The sequence below is a fragment of the Argiope bruennichi genome, chromosome 1 (genome assembly GCF_947563725.1).
Source record: "Argiope bruennichi chromosome 1, qqArgBrue1.1, whole genome shotgun sequence".
NCBI classification, from domain to species: Eukaryota; Metazoa; Arthropoda; class Arachnida; order Araneae; family Araneidae; genus Argiope; species Argiope bruennichi.
In genome coordinates, this window is record NC_079151.1 from 58,760,678 (window position 1) to 58,783,845 (window position 23,168).

Genomic DNA, 23,168 nt, shown 5'->3' on the forward strand with positions numbered 1-23,168 from the left:
ATTGAAGCAATCATTTTGAATGAAAAATCTCTCTGGCATTTGTCTTCTGAATCGAGAGCTATTCCCAAAATTGCGACTTAATAAAGTACGGAGATATCAAAAGGCATTCAATGGTATTTTCCCCCTTGCAGCTTTTCATCTCCTGCAGTCTGAGCACTTTACCCCATCATTTGCATGAAAAGAGCTATCTCATATTATCAGCAAGAACGTTTGAAAGGAAATGTGGAACTTGCATTCAAGCTCTTATCTTCAGAACCTTTCATTATTTGCGCTACATTTGAGATAGTCGGCTTAAATAGGCTTTTGTATACTTTAGTGTAAATATGCATTAAGTATTTTTAGATTAAATTAATATCGATGCAAAGACTGGGAAAATATTCGTCCTTGAGTCTATTTTTATTCTAATAGTAGGGAAAAAAATAGTTACTAAATTATTTTATTAGGGGCATCAATAAGCTATTCAGTAAATAATATCTAAGGAATTTCCTCAAGTTTAATATATTTACAACAGTAATTCATACTCAATTTATCAGTGCTAATTTGAATATATATTGCATTAAGTTGTAAAATAAAATCCTTCCAGTGTATTTGATCCGACTGGAATTGATTTAAAATGCGTCCATTTAAAATTGTTTATGCTTGCCTATCTGTAAATAATGAAACCAACATCTAAAACATTTTTTCAATAAATTTATTTTTATATATATTAATAGAATTTCTGCTTAATTATGATTCATATTACGCTGAAGTAATATTAAACCTTTCAATATCATCCGAAGGATGATTCACTGTTATTCATATTCTATGGCAAACATCTTTAGTTCATATTCTATGGCAAACATCTTTAGTTCATATTCTATGGCAAACATCTTTAGTCTTCAGTTAGTTTTATTAATATCTACCTGCTGTTTTTCTGCAATTTCGAAATCGATAAAATAGTTGTCATATTTGGAAATAGCTACCAATGTGACAAATTAGTTTCACTTAAAAAATATCTCATCATATCCAGATTTAATATATGAATCTAGATTGATATATTAAAGCATTTTGATCAATCATTTTGAAACAAATCATTGGGGATAAGTTATTCCTAGATGTAGAAAAGTTCTAGAAAAAAACTCATACCTAGTGTCAGAAAAAAAAACACATAGTAGCATTAATACTTTATTATTTTTTTTTTCGAATTTCGTTGTTTCAAAATTCACTTAAAATTGTAAGACAAGTTAAACTTTCTTTTTGTGGCTTTATCAACTCAGTATTTGAATATGGACTGCTTTTTACCATTTCAATTTGATATTCTTTAGCTAAATAGTTGAAAAAATCACAACTAATAGGAGAGATGGAGCAAATACAATAAAATCAAATAAATTATATAGATTTTAATGTTGGGATATCAGAGGCCAACCTAATATTCTATGAATGGTAAAATATTTATTCTGAAATAATATAATTCAACAATGCAAATTAAAAGTTATTTAACGATAGTCCTTATAAGCGAGAAGAAAAATATATTTACTGCGATTATTTTGCTATAAATGAAAATTCTTCAAGGAAATGCTGTAATGAAAAAAATTGTATAGCTTACATTTTAAGAGAACTGATATTATAAAGAAAATTTTCTACGAGAAAAATGTTGTAATAAATAATTTCTAAAAAGAATACAATACATAATTTATGGAATTTAATTTAAAGCTTACATTTTTAGAGATTTTAAGAAATTAAATAATAAACATGAAAATTTCTGAACACATATGATATATTATATATTATGGCGTACTAAATATTTGATACTGCTTTTGGAATTCCACATAAGATTTTATATTTAACAAAAATTAACTCAAAAGAGATAATGCGATTTAATTTGAAAGAAACTTCAAAAAATTAAAAAAAGATCAAATTTATTTGAAGTAAAAGATTTTAATTTCATAATTATATAAATTTTTCAAAGTCTTTAACGTGATAACAGTCAACCAGCAAAAATATTGCTTACTACATTTTTTTTAAAAAAATTCTAAATTATTGCATTTATAATTTAATAGAATAATTCAAGATTTCAAACATTATAATTATATTTTCTAGAAACATTTTAATAATTAAATTTACATAGTAGTAATAAGCAGAAACTACAAGACAAACGAATGCCCGTGAGAGAAATACAAAATTGTATATTGATATTTTAACAACGTTGAAATATGCTATTAAAGGGACACCATAAAAATTGTTCCTTAAAAAACAGTTCTAAATTTATATATTTCTTTTTTTTATAATTATAACTATTTCTTTAACTTTCCAAAATATTTATTTTCAAATGAGAAGTATTTTAAATAGTAATATATACTTAATAAATAAGCTGAAATATTTATTTCATGAAGCAAAAATTTTCTGAATTCAAAACAGCTTCAATAATAAATGTGCTCTTTATTTCTACAAAAATTTAAGATCACGAAATTTTACTGATTGCAAAATTAGCTTGAAAATAAACAAAGAAAAAAAATCAAATTTATATGATAATATCTTGCAGCCAAGACACTTCTTAATTATCTTTACAATCTATGTAATTTATATGCAAACCAGAGTGTAATACATGAATCGTAAAAAAAGTCAAGACAAAAAAAAGCTATTTATTAAAGTAGATACGATACCTTTTTAGCACTATATTAATATTTATATTATATATATGTAATGTTATTAATTTAATCCAAATTCATTTCCAAAATTTTATCTTAATTTAGCCCATAGTAAAATATTCTCTTATTTTCTGATCTAATTCCCCTTTCGGTTTAATTCATCTGTAAAACTAATGCGCCATCAGTATTACGTATGAAATGAAAGTCTTCCTTTCGGTGCCTTTGCCAAGGTATCAAAGGTCACCACGTGTATTGAATTGGCGCATAGGAGGAAATCCCATCTTATATAAGACTAGTGATCATTTGTTTCGGCTCTCTTTTGCCTTCTTTCTTACTTCTGCTTTTGTGCCGCGCTGCATCTGCGTATAAATAAATTGCTTACCCGAGATGGATATTCAAGAAAATTAAACATACATCGTCTCGTCTAGGTCTTTTAAACCTGCATTCTGCTTCAACCAAAATAATGTTACATATATAACTGAAATCAAAAAATGAATTTCAAAATTAATTTAAATATTTCTTACAAGAAAACCGATACGAGAATAGCATATTAAATAGTGTTAATATTTTTTTTTATTACAACTGAAGCAATCAATGTTGTGTCTTAATCTTTTGAAAATATTCCCTGAAATTTTTATCATTTAATACTTCAAACATTCATTGACAAACCAAGAAATTAAATTATTCTTAAATTACCAAAATTATCTTCTACGTAATAAATAGGAATTAAATATGCAGATAATTCGATTTTAATTAAGTAAATATATCAATGAATAAAATTTTTGATAAAGTAGGCAGAGTTTTATAATTTGTTATTTTCAATAAAAGAGCACAATAAACATGACATATTGCACAGAAAGAAGAAAACTTTTTTGTAGGTAAACTCCTTCTGCTCAGAAAAGAATCTTTTTTTTTTTAAGCTTGTGTTTATTTTTTACTTAATTCCAAACACTTCTTGCTATTAATTTTGTCATACTGTTATGCCGTTCTACTTCACACAAAATGTTTTTAAGAGAATATCTGAAAATTAAACTTATATCCAATTCAGTAGAATTTCACACATAAGTTTTTCACTGCTGCAAAAATCTGGAAGAAAATTGGAGCAGTTTCTAAATCTGAACAATTCAGATTCTAACTGAAAAATCATTTGAGTTCATTTATCTTTTACTTGTTTTTGCAAATTCTTTCCTTTCGATATAACTCATATAAACTAATTTCGGTTAACAACGAAAACCTGGCCCAAAATTTATCACTCAAAATGAAAATGTTTATTTTTGAAATAGCGGCTTTTTAATTCCGAAATGGGAAATTAATGTTTAATTTAATACTATGCATCCGAATTTTCTTCCGATGTTAAATTTCTCCTTTGTTGCATTCAATTGTTGGAATAGCATTTCGGAAATGAAGTCATTTGTTTAATGATGCTATTTATATCTTTTCCCAAGTATAATCATTTGTTTCCCAGAATAAAAATGAAGCTGCTCGTATGTATTCTGTGCGACTTTCCTATCCTAAACTGAAATGGTATCTAGATTTTCCATATGTTGATAAAAGAATGGCAAGTTTTGATTTGACAAAAATATTCTCTTCACAGTGGATACTGCTTTTGAAAGAAATGGAACTAAAAATTTCATTTCTAGTAAAGGGATTATTTAAAAAATATATTTGGAAGATTCATTGATACCTTTTCTAAAATGGTATCAAACAGAAAAATGTGGTTCTTGACATTTTAAATTATTTTATGAATATAATGACTTAAGATGTCTGATATTTGCTTCGATATAATTGTATTTGGATTGTATTAAAATCTACAGGTTTTTTCCCCCTCAACTATGAAACATTGATTTATTTTTAATGAATATATTTATAAAGAATTTAATGTAATTTATCAAATGTATTTCATCTTAGTGTATGTATTACAATATACTATAGAGAAGTAGAATAAAATGGAAAAACGATCATATTTATTAAAAATTCGAAAAATGTAAAATTCTCAGCTAAATAATATAAAAAACTTAATAGAACATAATATATTAAAACATTTTTCAAATAACATAACAGCATGTCGGAACAAATTGTTCTAAAATATCTCTTCGCTCAGAGAGGGAAAGGAAGGGAAACAAGTTGCATGGAAAAACGGTTTTCTCATAGTATGCGTTGAGTATAGTCAGAGAATCAACAAAACCGTTAAATGACTGAAGCCTCGTTTGGATCACATAAAGGATTTAGATACTGTCTTCAATGGTTATCGAATGCAGCAGCCTAGAATGATTGCTCAATACCGTCAAATTTTGTACATAAAGTTTCTGTTATGCTCTTGTTCCGGTCTTAAAATTAAACTGAACTTTCGTTATGCTTCTGGAATGTACAACACTATGATTTAGTTAAAGATATTGCAATGCAATATCCGCATAAGCACACCGGTCATATTGCACAACAAACGTACAATCTCTTTTAGCACAAATTGCTCAATAACTTTGATAAGATATTGAGTGGCATTCTGAATGTCGAACAATATTGTAAAGAAATAAGAATACCTTGTGTTAATAGGGATACCAAGAAATCAAATAATACACTATATAATATGGTTCGAAATGGTAAATAAAACGCAAACGTATTACTTTATTGTAAACATGATTTTTTTTATGGATCAGTTATACGCGAATGATCAACTTAAAAATAGATGGCCTTCCTCTACTTCTACAGATGAACTCGAAACGCCATCTAGTGAGGAAATTTGAGCATTATGTAATTTGAAATACGCGCTGATTTTTAAATAAAAATACAGAAAACGGTGAATTCTTGTTTCGAACAATATTTATATTCAAATTGGATGTCAGTTTTTGTATATGTTGTATACAAGACTTAAAAGTAAATATTTTCTATTAAAATATTTATTTAGACAATTTATTTGAATGTATGCGTCGCTTTTTGGTAGAAAGACGAATGTTGCTTTGAAAATCTTAAAATTAACAATTTTAATGAAGGTTAGTATTTATAATTTGATAGTAAAATATAAATTTATATTTTCATTTGAAGTAACATTTTTTTTAGATTTTAAACTTTTGTGAAAAAAAAATTTAGGTCTGAATATCTCTTTTACAAGAAATTTTTGAAATAACTATATTTCACACCAATTTTTCATACTTTTTATTAAATGTCTTCTCACAGGCTCACAGGAAACATTTTTAGGCTAATCATAATGGACTAATTAAAGAGATTAGGGCAAAAATTCTTGGGCCACTTTTCTTCCCTTTAACTGCTGGTTATTGACCTATATCTGCTTGGTTATTTGATACAATGCTCATCATCCCCTAAAACTTGCGAGGCGAATGGCAGATTGCTAGAGACATTTGTATAACCTTATCATATGCGACATAGTTAAGGCTTTATCTAAATTCCATGATTTCTTTAAAATGTGAAATAAAGATAAAAAAAGAAACATTGTAGATGTTTAAATAACTAACACGCATCTTACAATTTGGCCTTTGAATTTACTACTGGCCGACTGAAGCCTTACACATAATTGGCTGAATTAGGACAAACACCATTTATAATTACGTCAATTAAAACACATTTTTCGATTAAAATGTGCTGCATGAATAATGCGGAAATTACTGGAGAAATATACAATTTTCCCCATACGACAAATTGAGCATTTAAAGATGTAAAAAAACACGAAAAAGCAAGGGAATAGTGCTCTTTTTTCAGGTTTAATGTTTGAAATGAAACATGCGATGCCCTAATACATAATTCAACGTTATAAATAATAAAGATGAATATATCCACGAGTCTATATATGCGTATTAGGATTCATTCTTTAGCCAGTTGAATTTTGGTAAATATATACATTAGGGGGAGAAAATTATAGTAAAGTACAGTTTGAAAACAATATTAGATCAACTTTGAGTCAATCCTCGTAATTATGAGCTAATGTTAGATGACGAAGGCCACATTTAAGCTGGCACCTGCTCTCTAAATTTCAGCGCTACGCCAGAGTTAGACTATTTGTTATAACGTGATGTAGCATGCTCCATACTCGCTTACACGGTGGGCATTTTGTAGGATTCCAAACTTAGAGCTCCCTAGCCCTGAAGCCGAGACCTTACCACAAGCCAGTCGAAACCTCTTGGTGGGCGAGAATAAGTGTTGGAGATTTTTTTTTTTTTTTTTTTTTTTTGAAATTTCAATTAAAACATCTCAAAAAGGAATTTAAACCTAAGCTGAATTTTGGCGTCTTTCCGCGATATCCTCAAGAAATATAATTACATAAAAATAAAGTTTATAGCTTTTCAAAATTAAAAAAAAAAATGATTTTAATTAAATAAGCGTCTAATTTTTTTAGAAGTTTGGCCTTTATTTTAAAAATATTTGGTCCGATTTCCAGCAATACATTTTATCATTGCCATGAAATTTAAAACGTTTTTATTTCATCAAGTACTTAAATGTGTGATTTTCTTTTATTATTTGAAAATAATTATTCTGCTTTGTATCTGAATACCTTTTTCAGAACGAATAAAATTTAAATGAAAATACCGTGAAACTCAGAAGATGTGACGGATATTTACGATTTTAATATCTCTATGATATCAAAGCATTGGCACACATTAACCAAAAGTTCAGGTTTACAAGCAAAACTTAAAGCAATAAAAATAGCACGCTTTTAATATACTGAGAATTTAGTGGAATCATAGACATGTTATATCTGATTTATCCAATATCAAATATAACCAATATTCCTTGCTAGTATAAAATAATAAGGAATTTTTTAGAGCAATTTAAGTGCGAGGGCAATATATAAACAGTAATTATATTATTTATAAAAATAAAACTATAAATACTTTTGACACTTATTGAGTCACTCCAATTATATTTTTTTACGCATACATATGAAAAGTGCCAGATTATAATTTCAATTTTTAAAAGGAAAAATTCACAGGAAACACTTGAGAAAATTGTCGATTTGTACGCACTTTCTATTTATTACACCCCTGACAGTTATTAAGCTGCCCTCTATTATCACTGTGCCCAAATACTTGTAATTCACATGATATATTTCATTAAAATAAAAATAGTAATTTTGAGAAGTCTACCCCCTGGATTGGATGAATTATATTAAGATTTCCTGCAAATATTTCTTAATGAGATTATAAAATATTCCAAAGGTTTCCAATTGATAAAACGCTTAATCCACTTTTCCCACATTATAGATTGCTTTCTGTTTAACTTCTTTGTTGTAAAGAAATAATCGTTTCAATTTTAGCATAAACCTCTTCTTTCTAGCAAATGAATCGAAGTTTGGTAGAATTTTGTTAACAAACGCATGTTAGGAATTTCATTTATTATATTACGTGTGAATTAATCCCTTCGCATCCCTTCGAATTAATCCCTTCGTCTGATACGCGCATCGGATTACTAAATTTTCAGTTTTAAGTTTGCAATTAAGCGACAGAATTAAGTATTTTAAAATGAAAATATCACTTAGAAGCACTTCAGTATCTTAAGCGCTTCCGCTATTATTATAAGAATCAAAATAACAAATGCCCAAAATAGGATGTGTAATCTAATTAATAATGAAATAAATTAGTATGTCAAGGGGTTAATATTTTCGTTCACAACTGCACAGAAAAACATTCATTTAACAAATTTAATGCAATATTTAACCTCATATACATTTTTTTTACATGGATACATTAAAATTCTCCCCTTTTTGATAACGCATTTTTAGTTATGACTCGCAATTCGACATACAAGAAGAAACTATTTTTTGATAGATTTTGCTCAGTTTTGATGTTCATCGACAATTCTGAAAACAAAACCATATGCGTAATCCTGTTTGATTTATCATGCTTATAAGAAAATAGAAGAAGGGCATACAGATTGTTCGTTAAGAAATTTCGTAGACAATTTATTTGGAAATAAGAGTTTAAAAAAAAACTCAATTTTATATGTTTATCGTTTTTCTAAGTTCGTGGAATTTAAAGAAGCAGAATACATATTTGATCAAAAATACATATTTTATCAAAAACACATAGAATTAATTATATAGAAAAATACCTGGAATTTTCAGGAAGATAGAAAATCTCTTGGAAAGACCAATACCATATTCAAAATGTGTTCTGGTATCCTTAGGATGATTTGCTAGCTGACCACTTTAGACGAGTAGCATACATTTCTATGAGTTTCTCTTTATTGGCTCGATAGAGAAAAGTCTTGATACCAGAAATTATATTTACTCCTAGCAAGCAGTTCTATTTTCGGTTGTAAATTTCATTCATTTGCATTAAGTAATATGGTTTTGAAACCGCTTTAATAATTATTGTCGCTATTAACCATTGTCTAAGGTCCATAACCTGGAGAGTAAAACAAGTTATAATGTCTACAAATGCCATGAATAGTAGGGGACACAATAAAATAGAAAAAAAAAAGCATTTTTTGGAGATAACCATATTATAAAAACAAGAAAAAATTAACTATGTCTGCCATAAAAATTAAAAGAATACAGATATACCGCCTATCAGATAATTGCAATTACAGTTACAGAAATAATTCTAATATCTTACGCCGTCATAGTGCTATCGCCGCTCTAGAGCTTTTCGTTTGAACCCTAGAAATAAAAACATCAAAGCGAAAAGAACCGTGAGACGGTACACAAATAACAGGTTTGTATGTCAAAATCTTTGAGTTCTTGAGTGCACTCAAAGTCTTGAGTTTATTTCGAATATGAGAGTAATTAATTTGGTTTTGATTATAGAAGGAAACCCTTTTCTAATACGTTTCTACTAGTGGCGAACTTAAGTAATTTGCAGTCCTATGTATAATATGATGTCACTCTTTTAATAAAATTATTAATTTAATTTCACATTTTAATACATTTTTAACATGCTAATAAGGAATTCTAATTTATAATTTTTTTTTAAATTCTATATAACATTATGAAAATGTATTTGTTTTTGTTTATATATTATGAATACAGAATGCAGAATGCTACATTTGATCCACCAGTCCTTTTTCATATTATTGAAGCAATGTTCGGTTTTATAAGTTTTCTAAAAAATAAATAAATGTAATGAAATATATAGGAGCCCGATCAATTACACTTCAAAATTGTTAATATTATCTTCATATTTTATCATCAAGAACTCATATTTTGTAAGTTAGAAAAATAATTTTTAATCGCCCTGCCAACTGGGTTTCCTCAATCTAGTGGTCGAAGTCTAATCTTCTGTAATTAGAAATCTTCAGTAAAACTACATGTAAAATTAAATAATATGAAAATCTACTTCTTGTATCAAATTATTACAACTCCGGCGTCCTAGCATAGGGATAGAGCGTCTTCTCCGTAATCTGGGCATTTTGGATTCGCGTCCCTGTTCGGGCATGGTTGTTCCTCATCTGTTCTATCTGTGAGATGTGTGAATGTGCCCCCCTGTAAAAAGGGGCTGTGTAAGTGAATGTGATGCGCGATTAGCTAAGAGGTACTCTTGGCCCTAGTTGGAGCTACTAAAAAAAACAAGAGACGCACCCTCGACTTAAAATCGCTGATTTCATCAGCGATCTTGTCCATGGCAAGTGCCATTAGAAACAACAACAACAATTATTACAACATTTCAACTAGAAAATTTCTTCTTATTACATAAGTGTGTCTTATTTCTTCTATTTTTAGTAATTATGTTAATGAATTGTGCTGCATTTAATTCTGAAAGTCGCAATTTTAATAATAAACATATTATTTGTTGATAATATTACTTTAAAAAAATAGGAGAAGAAAAATTTCAATATTTAAACAGAGGAATCTCCACTATTTCAACAAGGAGTTTGATGTAGAGCTTCATGAAATAATTATTTATGATAAACCTCATATTAAATACTCTTTTACTTTAAATATTGTTTCTATGATATACAATTTATATAAGCAAAGGCTCAGTTGTAATCAAATAAATACATACAATATACTTTAGAAAATAATAAAAATTCTGAGTGGAATATTATCAGTAATTATGATATTTTATGAATAGAACAAATTCTTTGATCTCATAATGAAAATTCATGTGTAACTGTATGAAACTGTGGGTGTTTGTTGGTGGCTCTACAGAGCCTAGAAATAGCTACCAACTGAAGTTGCAAAATATAACACAGATGCATTTTGATGAGTAGAAAAATGAATTTCGGAAAGATATTTTTGAATTATGATTATTTAAAAGCTTATTGAGATTTTGCATTTTCTGGAATACCTTCGAATTTTTGAGGCACTAAAAAATTAAATTGTCTTTTTTCATTATATAAATTTACATTAAACTCTATTTCTTCCTAAAATTAGGAAGGAAATAAACAAGCAGCATAATTTCAAGTATTGGAGTCCATCGTTACATTAAAATACAAGTCGTTTCCGTTTTCTAAAATAAATATTTAATTGCATGGTTTTCTTACATTTTAAAAAGTTGAGTTAGAAGTATACAGTATCTGTGCAAATTACCTGACAAATCAGAAAATTAAATTACTTAACCATTAAATCCCTCGTCGGGGGAGGGGGGAGGCTCGAAAAGAGGATGAGATGCTTCCAGCATGGTGATTGGATCTCGCCACGCAGGACGGTACACAAATAGGTGGGGGATCTGACTCCTCCCATCGATGACGGGACGTACTTCCTTCGGGGAGGGTTGTACCGTGACCGGTTGGTTGACTTACTTAAGTTAGTTGGTTGACTTGCTTAACCATTAAAGACTAAGTGTAGTTTGAAATTGATTATCCTCATACTTATTCTCAGTTTCTGCTCTAGTAAAAAAGTTTGCCTTAATATTGGAATATATTTTCCGAGTATATATATTTTATTTAAAATACAATTGTGATTATGAACTCTGATAATTTCGTCTATCCATATAATTTTCTATATTTATTCCTATTTTATACATTCAATTGAATCAAAACTTAATATCAATAAAATAATTAATTTTGATTAAAAATGTTTAAATTGTGTGTACGAAACTGATAATAGATGGTCTTTTCAAACTCTTGTTGACAGACAAGGATCATTTCGTGTTGATTGATCACTAAAAATGTACCCATAATAAATCACACAGAAAAGAACTGCATATACGAGCGAATCATATGCCTGTGATAATAGTCATGCTTCCGTTGAACGAAGCATAAGTAAATATTTGATGCTTGTTTATAAGAATATGCATCCTTGACACATTCTTTGAGGTTATTACTGCACAGTGTTTATGAATATTTACAGCAACGAGTCTCATTAATAAAGAAGAGAGTAAACAATCTTTGCATTGTTTAATCAGATTGCTATTACCTTTTTCTGCCGCACATTCATAGACGACTGATGTCGAAATCATTAAATACCTCTCTTTGAAGGATGATGTAAGACAACTAAAAGACTTCAAAACGATTTTTGAACGCAAAATATGCCTAAGCGATAGAAGAGATCGCCATCAGCTGATCCGGGGTTAAAGTTCAGTCCTTGGATTAAAATATCAAATACGTATATTTAACTTGTCATTCTTTTCATATTGAAAAATATGAATTCATGTAATTCTAGGTAATTTAAAACAGTTACTCATAGTATCTGAATAAGCAATTAATTTTTTTATTAAAATTTATTTTGATTTATTGATTGAACAGAAATCCCACACTTGACTCCAAAGAAAACACAATATTTTTGCTAGAAAAAAGAAAAGTGATATCTAAAGTGTATTCCGTTATTTTTTAAAGAATATTTAAAAGATAGAATTTCATAATTATTTATAAAAAATCAGATAACTTTCTAAAAATGAAAAAAATTATATCCATACTTTTTTTCTCTTTTTCTTCTCTTCAATACCTTTAATAAAGCGCTTGGTGTAAGTTTTGAAAGAAAATTTGTGATGTGAAAAGTTTTAGATAATATCAAAAAAGGCGGAATTGCAGTGGTCGTTTCGACATCAAAACTACTTTTGTTATGTTTGCACAGATACAAAATGTCTTCCTCCTGTTTAAAAAAAAAACATAATTGTTTTTACATTCAATATTAGTTTGCCTAAAGGCTAAACATTTTTATTTTTGGTTGCAATGAACAATATCTCAGAATGTGTTTATATTGGTATCGTTTCTTTTATTGATTTTTTTACAGGATTTGAAAACAGTAAAATATTTTTTTTATTTGAAATTGAAATCTTGAAGAATTTTGTAACAACTTGCATTTCTAAAAAAAAAAAATGTTTTAAAAAATGAAAAAAAAGTTATGCACTTTCAGAATGTTCCATTTTATTTATTTTTTGAAGGAGAAAAGATATAACAAAAGAAAAAAAATTTATATGTTCCGTTCAGATTATTCTGAATACCTATTCCATTGTTCGTGCAGGTAAGGAGATGCAGCTGAAAAATGTAAAAATAAGGGTTCAAGCCTTTATTTATTTGGAAATAAAAACCTTTTATTACACAGTTTTGAATACCTATTGAGTCATAATGAAATAAAACAAATTCACTTTTAAAGTTCGAAAAGAAATAAGTATTAATGTAAACATCTATTTATGTATTGTAGAATCAGTTTGAAAATTATACTTTTTCTGTGGAAATATAATGGAGAGTTTATTTTTTTTCCGTTGAGTTCAAAGCCTTTTATGTGATAATTTAGTAATTTATTCTGTTATCTTAGGTAGTACAAGATTATTTCTCATAACAAAGAAGTTGATGTCTAACATTTTTATAGCAATGTATTTAGATAATAATCCTTTTATTTTCAATCTCCAAATCATTCCTTTAAGTTTATTATTTTGTACTTCAAGATATATGTAGATTTGTGAAGAATTATGTTCTATGGCAATGTATTTAGATAATAATCCTTTTATTTTTAATCTCCAAATCATTCCTTTAAGTTTATTATTTTGTACCTCAAGATATATGTAGATTTGTGAAGAATTTTGTTCTATGGCAATGTATTTAGATAATAATCCTTTTATTTTCAATCTCCAAATCATTCCTTTAAGTTTATTATTTTGTACCTCAAGATATATGTAGATTTGTGAAGAATTATGTTCTATGGCAATGTATTTAGATAATAATCCTTTTATTTTCAATCTCCAAATCATTCCTTTAAGTTTATTATTTTGTACCTCAAGATATATGTAGATTTGTGAAGAATTATGTTCTATGGCAATGTATTTAGATAATAATCCTTTTATTTTCAATCTCCAAATCATTCCTTTAAGTTTATTATTTTGTACCTCAAGATATAAGTAGATTTGTGAAGAATTATGTTCTATGGCAATGTATGTAGATAATAATCCTTTTATTTTTAATCTCCAAATCATTCCTTTAAGTTTATTATTTTGTACCTCAAGATATGTGTAGATTCATAAAGAATTATGTTCATTCCTGGCTTTCAAAATGCCTTGATTCCCTTATTCTTCTCGTACATTTAAAAGTATTACAAAATTAAATTTAAAAAAAGCTGCTGAAGAGTTTCATAAGTATCGATATGAAAATAAAGAGAAGCAATCTGAGTATGCATGCGAAACTAATTAGGAGCTATCCAAGTACCCATGCGAAATTAACAAGGCACTGTATAAGTACTTAAGATAAATATGCATGTTGAAGTATTTTTTTTTCTTTTTGCGTTACTTAGAATTCACTAAATATGTAAAGCAATTGTGTTTTAATATTCCATAACACGAATATGCTTTAAAAACTAAGTCTAAATCTAAAAAAATCTTATAATCACTCAGTATTATAAGATTTTTTAGAATAATTTTATGATTTGAATTGAAATCTGAATATTATTTTAATTCATAGGGCATTATGTTATCTAAAGCTCTCCTTTAAACAATTTTTCCATTTGAAATTTTTCAGTATATTAAAAAATGGCTTATTATAAAGAAGGCGTATCATTTATCTTATCTTTTATCTTTAGAAATTATATTTTACATAATAGTTACAGTTTCTTTTTGGAAAATATTAAACACGCTGATTTAATATATGAAAAGAAATTTGATCTTTCATTAAATCACAAATTTTGCATTATTGTGGATGAATTGATTATGATAAATGGATTCCATTTTTAAAGGGCTTTGAAGTCTTTGTTAAATAATTATTAAAACCTTGATAAATATTTAATTTTTTTTCAGTCACAATTTAGGTATATGCTTTTTTTATTATACATTTTTATTGAACTAATTTCTGTCCTTTTTGTAGAAATGGAAATATGTAATATATTTCACTGATTCCCTGATGCTCTGAAGGAGAAAACCTTTTTAATCACCCTATTTTTTAAGCAATGCTCAATTCTAATATATATTTTTTTTTAAATATTTTTTAATCCATTATAAGTTTAGATTTCGGTTTTATATCTGTGATAGCATCTGGTATGAAATTTTCAAAAATAAATTCAAAAATTCTTCACATTTTTCAATATTCAATATTCAAATTATATATGATTAGATTTCGGCTTCATATCTGTGGTAGCATCTGGAGTGGAATTTTCAAAAATAGATTCAAAAATTCTTCAAATTTTTCAAGATTTGCCAATATTCAATATTTTAAATTATATATTCAAAATTAAAAAGTAGAAAATAAAATAAAAAAATACTTCGTAATACATTATTTAAAGCATATTTTTATCAGCTGTATTTTAATAAACTGGTTTATTCATTTTCTTTTTTTATTGTGAAATTCTGCATTCATACTAAAACATATGAATTTGGTGAGATTTTCAACAAATCCGAATTTTTATTTTAGTGGCCATTACATGACAAGAGAACATATTGTTACTAAAGAATCTAAATCTATCAACGAAAAATGCGTTCCAGGTGTCATGAAAATGCAATATTCTACGGAATAGAACGAACCTTTTTAGATGGATAAAAGATGCAGCATTGTAAATCTGAAAATGTTTTCCGCATTTTCTGTGAAAAATTTCCTTAGAATGTAAAAAGAAAGAAAAAAAAATGCGCATAGTGTCAAAAGTTATTTGAGTCAATTTTTTCCATTAAATATGCCATGCTTGTAAATATAGAATTCAGGATATTTTTTTTTTTATTTCGTTCACGCACTTTCTCATATATTAGAGTTGAGAAATCGTGTACATCTATGCATTCATGATGACTTACATAATTTATTATTAATTTAATTAAATTACTGTGAAAATGTCTTCTAGCAACGTATTTCAGAAAATATTATTTCATTTTTTAATAATACTCATATAAATGAAAGCCTTAAAAAACAATTAAAATAAAGAATAATTTCTATTTTTCAGTAAGCTAATTAAATTATGTTCTACAAAATTCATTAAGCGTTTATCTCAATGGTTTTATAGTTTCAACGAGATATTCAGAAAATTAGATTTGTTTCTTGGTAGAAAACGCATTTTCTACGAAACGGAAACACGATAGTCGGTTCCAGCCATTTAACACCAGCCAAAATGAATATCATCTAATTTTCAATTTCTATTAGAAATAAACTCTTAAATTCAAAACCAATTTAGTAAAGTTATTTTATCGGGGTATAATCTGTAGAAGCAAAATTTATATTACTCTAGATTTTGTTATATTTTAGGCGTGGGGCTGACATAATTACTTAGAAAATGATTCATGGAAGAAAGGGCAAAACAAACAAACAAAAGGCCTTTCTTCTGCAATTCGATGACAATTGCATGCATTTTATTACTATTATTTGCTCAATTTTAAATGGAATGTGTTTAAACGAAAATTTAATTGGAATGTTTTCATCATCTCCTTCTGCATTTGTAGTTTTTAAATTTGGAATAATAAAAATGAATAAAAGAAAATAAAATGTCCCTCTAAATATTGATTCAAATTTCAGAAATCTGCGCATACAATTTTCAGAAAACTAAAACATCAAATTTCGTAATTACGTTCAACAATTTTTAAACAATTTATTTTAATTGCTTTTCAATGTTTCTACTTACTTATTGCATTTTTTCAATCCTGAATAATTAGGATTTGTAAAATTTATCTACACAAAATATAATTTTTATCTCTACTGTAGCAAATTTCTAGTTTTATTAAATCAATGCATAATTCCTTTTCAGAATGAGCTCTATAACGTATTTAGTTCTAAAATCAAGTTAATATGTAATTTCTCGTTTAGGGTGTATGAAAAATGAAAGTACGTCGAAAGGTTTGAAGAATCTTACTTTTCACCCCTCTAATGAATAAAACACATTTTAGGAATCATGTCTGTTTGCCTTTCAAAACGATAGCCCGAAAGCGCGTTGAGATACAGCGATGACGTTTATGATGCAGTTTTTAATACCAAATTTAAAGATTTCAAGGAAACTTTGCAACCAATCCATTGAAACAAAGTTTGAAATTTATAATTTTTGCTTCAAATATTGCAAGTTTTCGGAAATTTCACCTCTCGTGTAAAATTCGAGATTTTTTTTTTCATTTTATTAATGAAGTTATAGTATTAATTTTAAAAAAAATATATATAGGAGTGATTAAAAAAAATTGCTGCAGTATGATTGACACACAAATTTTGTTGGCATAAAATATGTGCAGTTGTTCTATCTTTATAATAATTTTAGTATAGGGATTGAAATTGTTAAGAACGGTAGCATGAACCTCAGAGCATATTTTAAATAATATAGTTATGATTGTTTCAGTTCATATTTTGTTACATAAAAAAATTATATTATGATTAAGCTGCAATTTAGTAATAATATTTGTATTATTTAGAAAGCCTTAATTTAATACCTAAATCTCCGAACTATATAAAATCAAAAATTTTAACATAATATTATAGGAGGATAAAGATTAAATAAAATATATATTTACTAAATACATAGATTTTTTTTCTACATACATACAATCTATCTGCCTAATGTAATATTATTTTCAGACATGAAAAATTGATATATCAATTCATATTAGTAATTATTCTTTAAAGAAATCTGGATATTAGAGAAATTAGTATTCTTGCAACGTTCAATGCATTTCAAGTATCACAAGAGTCTCAAAATTCAGTTTAAAACATATTTTGTTCAAACATTTTGCAAGTCAGATTCCAGTTCTTCCCTGCCAAGATTCCTAATAAATATGAAGCAAATGAACTAATTTGTATTCGCACTATTCAAAAGTTTTATCTGCCTAACTTTGGTATCCTAATTGGAATAGTTTAATTAAATTAAACAGAGCGCGTTTGGTTAAGCTACATTGTATTTACAATTGAATGTCTGTTGTAAGTATTAAGATAAGATAAGATATTGATTTACTCCATACTCTGTTTGAGGCTAATTTGCATTTGTGAGATTAATGTTAGGGTAGTGTTGAATTAAGTTATCTTCTACGATAAATAAATGAAGCGAAATGAGATATTACAACTAAAGTTTTCGAAAAAGGAGATTAGATTTGTTTGTTACAGATTAATATTTATCTGATATCGAAAGACTAAACAATACGTATTGATATGTTTTAATGAAAAGTATTTGAAGTAATGTAATTCAGATTTTTGTACTACCAAAGGGAAAATTGTTCGAATAAATAATTTAAAAGAAATTTCAAGTTTATACAGTTGAAATTAAAATAACACGGGCTTCTTCATTTTAGAATCAATATCTAAAATTAACATACCATCTGAATCAAAAATAGAAGTTGGGAATTGCGCACGTTTTCAAAGGCTATATATTTATTGATGTGATATAAAATTTATTTATTGAAATGGGTATTAAACATTTTTCACATCTAATGTGAAAATTACTCGGATTATTGAAACATTAATTTTCAGTGAAGGATTTCAATGGGAATTTTAAGATACTGAGTTGTCTATGATCTCACAAGCTAATTTATCTTAAAAATAAATTTTCAAATTTATTTTATCATATTAAACAAAATATAAAGTTGGAAAATGCATTTTTCTTTTTCAAGGATATACAATGCAGTCTGTTTTAACGATCATAAATCCTTCTCGAATTTTATTCTTAAAGCGAAACAATTTTTTTCTATATAAATTATACTATTAAATTATACTATATAATTATATATAAATTTGACAATGAGTTACATAAAATAAAAGAAAATACTCAAATTTATAATAATGTAATTTATTATTAATGACATGCATTCCTTCTACAAGAAAATTGTTCAAAAACATTTGCTCTTGACTACATTTCAAAATTTGATTCAAAAAAAGAGATACAGCTTTATCGTTACTCGAATTTCAAGCTCAAATAGCTAATGCCTTATTAGGCGAATGCTTCTTATCGTACGATTCTACAATTTCCCACTCCCTCAGCATGTTTTTTTACTTCGCTGGAAGGTTGGTTCTCTGTTATTTCCCCCCTCTTGACCAAAAATCCTTTGCAGCTTTATAAATTCTTCAGTATTTCTGGCAGAGTTTTTCCAACAGCTCATCCATGAGGTTGCTATTCATCTCTAGGTTATAATTCTGATACGAGACACAATGATTTCGATTCCTTGTAGGTAATTGCTAGAATTATTTTGAGTCGCACTGTACAATGTATTCATCAAATGTTTCTTCCATACAGATATAAGGTATTTGTTCCAAGCAAGAGCACAGCGCAGAAACCTGAGGTTTTGACCAACCCAACATGTGGCTTTGCGATATCTTCTTGTTATTAGTGCGTTTTGCAACATTTCGCTCGTTAAATGAGACATTTATTTTTTACACATTGTTTTACTTGCTATGTGAATCGTTATAAAAGGTGTTCGTTATGCTAAGTAAACTGTATATCTATCGACGTGATATAAAATTTTTATATGTTTCACGGTTCTCATGTAAATTGCTGAGATTATAAAAAAAATAATTTTCCTAATTTTTAAAGATAAATCAATAATAAAAATATTTCGAACAATATTTTTTTCTTTTTGCCATAATTTTAGATTTTAATTCTCTGATTCAATTTTTATTTTTGTGGCATTATTTATTCGTATTCAGAGTATGAAAGTATTCCAGGGTATGCCATGTATTAGTAAAATGTCAAGTTTGCATAAAATCGTTCAGAAAAATGCCTCAAAATTTAGGGTGGCAGACATTGCTAATTAATCAGGAAGAGCATTCATTATTTAAAAATCTAATAATCTTTGCATATTTATTGATTTCAGCAACTTTTTTATGATACTTGAGTTTTTTTCTTATTTCATTAATATAACCATATTTATAAAGCATATTCATGCCCTAATTAATTAAGTTTACTTAAATGGCTGAATTTATTACATTCCATTTTTAATTTCCTTTATGCACATAGTTTTTAGTTTAACTTTTGCATTACCTGATAATTTAGCATTTTTTTTCCTTCAATCGGTAAATTTATTTCTGTCAGTAAAATTTTGAAGTAGTTATGGAATTTCGATGTTATTATGGTCATAGTTATTTGGAAGTGTTAATATTTATTACACAGTGGTGCATATGAATGATGATATATTCAGAATGTGAATAACTTTTAAATATATTGTTTTAAATTTGGATTAACCCATATATAGAAATTAGAAAATTGAGGATTTGATCGAGTATAATTCTCGTAACATAATTAAAAATTATGAGAGGCAATGAATGTCACAATGCATCTTCACGATAAAACAAAAAAAATCTCTTTTATTACATTCGGTACTACGTAATCTATTAAAAATAATTTTACTATTATGTGAAAAGATTTTTTTAACAAATGTTTGTTGAAACAATATTATTTGTTTTTTCTTATTAGGTACCAATCTAAAGTATATATTGCATAATCAAATTCATTTTATATTTATACTGCTTATCTATTAAATAGTTTAAATAAAGTTCTGAAAATTAGAAAATAATACATGGCAACAGGAAATTGCTTGAATTAGTGTTCCAATTATTTAAATCCTATTATGTGATTATATCTATAATTAAATTTAATAACATTAATTGAAACAAAATTAAATTCCTATATTAAACCTGGAATTCCTATGGTACACTTTGCAATATCTGGAATAATTTAATAGTTTTTTCTCACACTATTCCCAATGGCATTGTCTGAAACTCATTCAGTAATTGTTTGAATATATGTAACATTATTGTGAGAAACCCTCATGAAACAGAATCTGTAAAATTCTAGTGCACTGCACACAGTCACGTAATTAGAGCGACGGTTGTGTTGAATACTTTCGCCACTATGGACTATATTTAAATCTCATATTTTTGAGAAATAACGTATTCTTATTAAATTAATTTCTTAGAAAATAAAATTTTGATATGTTAATTTAATAATGAGTGAATAATTAAATGTAAGCACTTTAATACATCGTGTTAATATTTTAAAAGATTATCCAGAAGAAGTTAATTTCTCAGCAATAATAATTGATTAAACATTTATTGTTCCATTTTTGCTTTAAATACGATGTTTTCCCTGAAAATAGAGATTTATTTTACATTTTTTATTTAGAAAATAAATTAAAAGCAAATAATTTGAAATATAGTTTTAACTCTAAATTAATTTTTACTCTTATAATAAAGTATGTTTTTGCATTTTTAGAAAACTATCAAATTTCAATATGTAAAAAATATCTATAAATAGGTTAAATAATAAGCATTTTTATGGTAATTCAGCTAGCAGAAGTAGAAATATTATTTGTAATGTTTTTACCTTCTTCAATTTAGTACTTAAAAATAACATTTACTGCATTTATAAACTTCATTTTCAAATTTATAAATTTTTCGACTTGAAATTAAATATATTTATAAATTCTAAACTTTCCTCCATTCTATGGTTTTCAACACTTTGCATTCCAATACATTTTAAAATACCAATTAAATATTACGTATAGTTACATTGAAAAATTAAAATTGTTGATAAATTGGAAATAGTTACTAAGAATTTTGTTCCGTTTCTCATTTTAAATTCATTATAAATGAGACTTTTTCATGCACACATAATGTCACAGAGAAATAATCCAAATAATCATTATTTTTTTCATAAAAAGTTCAACTGATTCTGAATGTAAATTTCGTAAAAAAATATCAGATTAACTTGCATTTGTGTAAAAAAAAATCATTATAAATGCCAATTAAATTAAACTGTAATCTAAATTGCTGATTTTTGTTTCATTGCAAAATTTTATATTTTCTTTAAATATACCATCACTTATTTAAAGGAAACTTAAATCGTATTCTTAAATTATTCCTTTTAGTGCTTAAAAGAACAAGTTAAGAATAGTTCCCTGTTTAAATGAACTTGCTTTTATAAAAAAGAATATTTAGTGCACCCTTTCAATGACTATAATGTTAAACTTTTATATAATATCTATTACAATTCATTAAAACAAATTGAGCATTTAAAAACATGTTTTTATTCTAAAATATTTACTAGCTTTTGAGCTTTCAGTTGCGAAATAAGATATTTCACGAGAAATAAAATCAGAAATCCGTAATTATACAGTATCCACAAATTTTGTGTATTTGTTTACTATATTTTAAAAGTTTTTATTATCTTTTACTGCATTTATACTATATAATTTATCCCACTTTGCCCAAGAATTCGGAGAAAAATTATATAGTATGTCAAATGTTCATAAGGGATCTTGATTTATCGAAAAATAATTGCTATTTTGTCATCCCATTTTAAGAATTCTGCATATTTAGAGATCATTTTAAACTCAATAAAGCTTTATAAATTTATTGTGCTGTCTTTATAAATCTGAACAAATTAATCTTTATAAATCTACCTTCTCCAAATAAATATTTGGTCTGAAAGGAGAAAACTGTGTATTTTGTTCAAACTGCCTTTTAACTAAAAGCAATTTTGCTCACGATGTTCTGTATTATTTAAAGCTACAAATATGTTGTATTTACAACATTTTTCAAATTTATTTTTTCAGTTTTACTTTTTATTTTAAAATGATTATGTTTACTAATTTATATTTCTTAATTTTTTAATTTGTGTAACTATGATTTATTAATACATTTTTTCTCAACAGAACAATAATCTATTGATTATATTTTCACATCATATTTTGTACGTTTCGATGAAGGTATGGTTATAGTAAATATTTAGAATGATTGAATTAATTAAAATAATGTATGATATGATTAAATATGATTGATATGATTAAAATTGATATGAATCGATTGAATTGATTGATATATTGATCGAATGAATTTATTAATATCAATCTGAATATGATTTAGATTGATTGAATTAATTACATTAATAATGTAATTAATTCTTTAGAATTTTCAAATTATTTTATTTCCTTGTAAAATATTATATTATATTATAAAAATCATCCTGGTTAGAAGAAAATTCATTAATTTAAAATGCTTTATTAAGAACAGTCCTCTGCGAAAAGGGAACACAACTTGAAGTAGACATTTTGAGTGTAAATTTGTGTGACGTTTTTCTTCTGAATAGAATACTTTTCCCAAAATTGCTGTTTAATAAAGTGAAGAGATATCATGGCAGTTTCCGTCCTTTCTTCCTCTCAGCTTTTGCAGACTGAGAATTTTACATCATTATTTATCTGAAATTAGACATCTATTTCTCTTTCATATTATCAATAAGAATATTTGAAAGGTTATTCATAACAGTTATGTGAAACTCGCATTCTAACT

The 23,168-nt window shown here is 26.7% G+C and overlaps 1 long non-coding RNA gene across 2 annotated transcripts in view; it reads right to left on the reverse strand.

Moving 5' to 3' along the window:
* The window catches only part of LOC129981320 (uncharacterized), a 141,240-nt gene extending 132,149 nt beyond the window's left edge, over positions 1–9,091 (reverse strand). For both annotated transcript variants that reach the window (XR_008785301.1, XR_008785304.1), the window contains exon 1: positions 8,685–9,091. This is a non-coding gene — a long non-coding RNA (uncharacterized LOC129981320). The remainder of the gene's footprint in view (positions 1–8,684) is intronic.
* Between the last annotated feature and the right edge of the window lie 14,077 nt (positions 9,092–23,168).